General features: G+C 41.2%; 1 long non-coding RNA gene across 1 annotated transcript in view; it reads left to right on the top strand.

The window, feature by feature from the left end:
* The window catches only part of LOC123499372, a 210198-nt gene that overhangs the window by 16542 nt on the left and 187699 nt on the right, over positions 1-5957 (top strand). The window lies entirely within an intron of this gene.

Below are 5957 nucleotides of genomic sequence, written 5' to 3'. Positions count from 1 at the left end.
CTCCACGATATTTATAAGCATGCTCCGCCTTTGCTCCTCCCACTTACCTGGGAGGCGGAGTCTCGTGGCCGGAAACTGCGTGGTTCATGGTATGAGTGCCGCCTTCGTCACCAAGGGATAGACACGCTGGCCACAGTATATCGAAGCCTTCAACGCTGACATGCACCAGAAATGGATAAATTCTGGTAAGGAAACACTAGTCAAGTGAAGGCAATGAACTTTATCGTCAGTAGGCACTCCTCACTCAGAGGTAGCCTGCTCTACCAGTCACTGACTGTAAACATCAAACTCTATCATATTCTCAGAGATCGTACACCTTCAAACTTGAGTATTTTCACATTAGTGAAAGGTTATTTTGCGTAAGCCAGGGAGGGACGAGAACGATTTTATCAGGGCACTAATCTCCTCTCAGTACGAAGATATCAAGTAAGATCCGTCGTGCCAACACAGATGCAGTAGAGTGACATGGTTAAAGTTTGCGTTGAGTCACATGTGAAGAAAGCAAGCTCTCCACGTGGTTTCTAGACGTCCCGCCCTGTGTGAGGCGGAGCGACTTGTTGCCAGCCGAGTTCAGGGACCAAGCCACCCAGTGGTCTCTCATCTTCACCCTCCACAGGCACTTAAACAGAGGAGAGGAGCAAACACCACAAGGACACAGTCTCGACATGCCAGTATCATCTATGGATTACTGACTTCATAATATATTAGGCTACCGAAGATCTTAATGAAGCTCTAATGCTAAGATTGGACAGAGGCAACCTTACTTGGCTCTTCAGCTGTGTAACGTTAAACTCACAATGTCGCACTCTCTCGTGATAACGGCTGCATCACCAGGGATTGACACGGTGACGCTACATTCCATCCCTTCTAAAAAGACTCCTCCCTTTGGCTGCATAATTTTGGCCTGCAATTCAGAGTATGAGAGCAGGCAATGACTTACTCTACGGTGCGGCGATGAGTCAAACAAGTGTGGGAGAGACATGCGCAGGTCAAGGTCACTGAACCACTTGCTTCACGCGATCTACCTGAAGGACGCCTCAATTTTCTTTCTCTCTCCCTTTTCACATTTTTTTTTCTCACTTCCTTTTCCTTCTCGAGACTTAATGGGAAGCAGTGTTTCCCCCTATGACCAGACCGCCCCAGAGAGAGAAAGTAGGAAGCAGCCAGTGTTCTGTAGTGGGTCGTTGGTATGTAGATGGAGCTGACTAAGGTGATAGCTGTGATGATGCTGGTAGTAGTAGTGATAATAATGATGCTGATGATGATAACGATTATAGTTATCATACCAACGGTAATGATAAAGTTAACCGAAATGATAATGAAAATAATAAATGGTGACAATGATGTTGATAGTTATAATATCAAAGGTAACAACCCAATAGCAATGTTGATAATGATAATAATAACGATAACAATTACAAACGGCAATAATACTGATAACGCCAACGGTGAAAATGACGATGTGAATTATAATGGAGTTAATTATGATAATGATGTTAAAAGCGGAATTCCGTTCAAATTATGCCTCATAAATCACATCTATCATAAACAATTCATATGGATAAATGATTAGATCCTAAGCTGTTGTTTTCTTACGCATCTGTTTCTCTGTTCATGAAAGAAGAGAGTGTTCTGTTGCTGACACACTGAAGATTACATTATTATTATTACCATGACTTAAGTATCTGCTTCTCAAGGCCTGGGTTACTAGGGGTTAGGAATGTTCAAGTAATTTCAGTGTCTTATGTAAGAAGAGAACTGAACTAGGGCAACAAAAGCAAGCAAGAAAAAGATCCAAGAAAGTATCAGTCCCTAAAGGAAAAAAAAAATATAGGATGAGAGTTGAATTCATAGAAGTAGGTGGTGCAGAGTTTGCCAGATGTAACGAAGAGTATAATGATAATAATGATGAAATAACCTAATAAAAATAGTACTAGTGGTGGTAGTGATAGTAGTAGTAGTAGTAGTTGTAGTAGTAGTAGAAATAGCAGCAGCAGTAATAGTAGTAGTAGTAGTAGTAGTAGTATTAGCAAGGAACACATATACCATTTATAGTTTATGTCCTTATCATTAAACAACTCGTGAAGAACACCCTGTAGATTATTGCCACATTTGACGGAAACGTCTTGGTGTTATTATGCCTTGTAAACTGTGAGCGGAAATGGAAGGGTTTACTTGCTAATTTGAGCCTTACTGTCAAGACGCTATATCCTTTAAACGGTCTGTCTTATACGCCCATACACTCCAACTTTTTTGGGTAACATGAACTAACAAACTCCCTTTCATAATCAGCCAAGATATTAAGATAAGAAGAGAAAAGGAAATAAGCTAGAATTAGAAAAAAAGAGGTAGTTTTCTCTCCCCTTACGGGACTCCAGTTTTACCCTGTGACCTCAGAACTTAAGGGAATTGTGCAGATATAACCTTCACGTAACATATATCCTGCGACTTTTTGACCTAGAGTGTTTTGGGTCACACACAGTGGTCTTAGGGGTCATGCAGTACAAGCTTTACGGGGGAATGTTGCCAGCCACCTGCTTGGCATAGTGAATGACCACTTTTTGCCTCCAATAGGTCATCCTTTAGATGGTGTGTGGGTTTAAACCAGTTCCAGCTACGACGAAAAGACTTCAATGTAGGAGACACGCCAATAACCTCTCTCTCTCTCTCTCTCTCTCTCTCTCTCTCTCTCTCTCTCTCTCTCTCTCTCTCTCTCTCTCTCTCTCTCTCTCTCTCTCTCTCTCTCTCTCTCTCTCTCTCTCTCTCTCTCTCTCTCTCTCTCTCTCTCTCTCTCTCTCTCTCTCTCTCTCTCTGTGATATACTCTTGTGATCATATTATTGTACCAAAAAAAATTCTTGCTCCTCACCACTCTCTCTCTCTCTCTCTCTCTCTCTCTCTCCACGGTATTCACACTCAGGCAAGGTCATTGGAGAGCACCTCTGTGGCGGTTGGGAGCCGATGGCGGGAGGGAAGGAGTGGGAGGAGCAGAAGGAGGGAGGGGAAGGAATACTAAATGTGACAGGAGAGAAAGTTGCCTCTGTTTTTGGTGGTTCGCTACGGACTGCCGCGGAGGCACTTATTACCGCTATCTGTCTGCTCAGTTCAAGCTACACGGAAATGGAATACGATGAGAAGAAGGAATAGAAGAGGTAAATAAAAGAAGAAAAGGAAATGTTGGGGTGATTCTGCTAAGGATAGAAAGTAAAATGTAGGAAAGAAATACAGATAGAAGAAAAGAAGAAGCATGAGAATAAAAAGAAAAAGAGGAGAAGAAGGAGAAGTAAGAAAGAAAAATCTCAGCGCATTCAGTTTAAGCAAGAACGAAACTGAACACGAATGAAAAAAAAAAGGCTCTCCTTAAAAGTCACTTGGTTATTTGGTAAGGAAGAAAACTGGAAGAATAATATAGTAATACTTGTATGTTTAGCTAAAAAAGATTGAAATGGAACACTGACAGGAAAAGGATAAGAAAAAAATATCATGTCAAAGGGATCGTGGTAAGAAAAAAAAGAACTGGAAGACCTAATATTTGTTAGTTCGTCCTAAGGAAAGCAGAAAGTTGGGGTGGAAGAAAGTTTGAATAATAATCAAGAAAAAAAAAGTTAGACTATCATGCCTTTTCCACCTGATTTTCGTTTTGTTTTGGAAGTGTCATACTACCACTACCACTACCACTACCACTACCACTACCACTACCACCACCACTACCACCACCACTATTTCTTCATATCACCACCGTCTTTGCTAGTATCTTTTCGCATCACTGTTCTCATTACTACTACTATACTAATATAAGGAGCAATAACATGAACATGAGTAACGATATACATTCCATACATGTGCAATGATGAAACATACTAAGTGTTGGTTGTGTAATAATAGCAGTTATAAAGATACGGTAGCTAACGACACAAAAAAATGCAATAGTATGTGGAAATATTATTTCCATAGCTTAAATTTGAGTATATTACAATAAAAAAAAATGCATATAATTAGAATTTTTGTGTATGTGTCTATGTACGCATATGTGTGTTGCCGCGGTGTGGTGGAACCACGGGCGCTTTGGGGGCAGTGTGGGTCCTCAAGCGCACGGGTTGAATCTTGGTCATGGTCTGAGAGTAGGAAGAGCTTTTTTTTTTTTTTTTTTTTTTTTTTACGTTGAAGCTTATAGCGCCTGTAGGCTCACTTGAAGAAGGTGTAGGAAGCGCTGTTCAGCTTCCGCCCATTAGTGGCGCAGGCAATTTTATTTATAGTGGTACCCATATTAGGGTCCATATAACTATTCAAGTTCATCTTGGGTGTAACCACCTAGAATCTGGGTATCATGGTGACATGTAGGTAACTTTAAATCACTCGACAAATGGCAGTGTTTTAAGGCTGTGCGTGGTGGGATTTGAACCTACGCGTGGACGTCTGCCCAATCCCACGCTCACCATCTTATCCACTACGCCACCGCCTCCCTCTCATGTTAATGGTTCACTAACTGGTGAACATTTAATATAGAGGTAACCTACCCAAAATACTTCCTCTAAGCCCGTAATTCCCGTGAAAATCCCACAGTTAAGTGGTGGTGCATCAGCGTGGCCACGGGCACCAAACTACATTGTGTGTCCATAACTGCTTTCCACAGTGTCCACAGTGTGTCGCCATAACATGCAAACCACTACCACCACAGTCCCATCACCACTACCACCACCGTTACAAAGAAAAGTGAGTGTGTTTCTTTCATGCGCCAGTCCCTCCTCACGCTGGGGCTCCGGTGACAGGATTCACTACTCAGCACGCGAGCCAAAGACACACATAAACACACAACACAGTCTGCCGCCTCGTGACTGCAGGTGTTACGGCGCCTGCCTCTCCACCTTTATAACGCCATGACTCGAATATGGAAGTAGTGTATCAGTTGTGTCACTGCAAAATTAATGAAGGGTTGATTATTAAGAAGTCTCTTTTTTCAACTCCCTGTTGTGTATTTTGGCTTATTTTTGTTGTTTTTGACGTGGTTTGGTTAATTGGGTGGTTGTGATTGTCGTTGTGAAGGTTCTTGTTGTTCTAAAGAAAAATATTTTCCTTTTTTTTGTTTTCTTTCCTTTTTCACTGAAGGTTTTTTCGTGTCCTTGTGTATTTGTATCATCATCATCATCATCATTATTATCATTATTTTTGTTATTATGTTATTTACGGTAAATTCTATGGGTCTGTTAGCTTAGGCCAGGTTAAATTAAGTAAGGTTTGAGTAGCTCCAGTTAGGTTTGGTATGGTAAGGATAGGATTATATTAACATTTTATAAGCTCAGTTTGATTAGGTTATTCTAAGTTTTATCGAGTGGAAGATATTTCAGATAAGAACTTTCGAGGTTAGGTAAGATCTGGTAAGGTTAAGTTTGGCCAAGTTAAGGATATGTTTGATTTGGAGTGGGTAGGTTTTAGTTAGGTTAGGTTAAGTTAGCAGCTCGCGGTAGAATACGCTAAATTTCCTGCGTCAGTGAGGCAGTGGTCACGCTTATGTAACATTCCGCCGCAGCTATGTGGGTTTGTATCGAAGGAGGAGTCGAAGTTTTGGGCCGTATCACCTTCCCCCCGTCAAGGCGCTCTCTCTCTCTCTCTCTCTCTCTCTCTCTCTCTCTCTCTCTCTCTCTCTCTCTCTCTCTCTCTCTCTCTCTCTCTCTCTCTCTCTCTCTATATATATATATATATATATATATATATATATATATATATATATATATATATATATATATATATATATATATGATTGTTTGTTGTTTTGCAATAACAGAGAGAGAGAGAGAGAGAGAGAGAGAGAGAGAGAGAGAGAGAGAGAGAGAGAGAGAGAGAGAGAGAGATGGGGGTGGGGGGAAGAGTTAAGGGTAGCCAGACAGAGATGTGAGAGGCTTGTGGGGAGGCAAAGGTTACCACAAACAATAATATGATATCCCCTTGTCTTCTTTTCCTC

The sequence above is a fragment of the Portunus trituberculatus genome, chromosome 49 (assembly GCF_017591435.1).
Source record: "Portunus trituberculatus isolate SZX2019 chromosome 49, ASM1759143v1, whole genome shotgun sequence".
In the NCBI taxonomy this organism is placed as follows: domain Eukaryota; kingdom Metazoa; phylum Arthropoda; class Malacostraca; order Decapoda; family Portunidae; genus Portunus; species Portunus trituberculatus.
The sequence above is the reverse complement of the archived record's forward strand: the minus strand, read 5'-3'. Positions and strand labels throughout refer to the sequence as shown.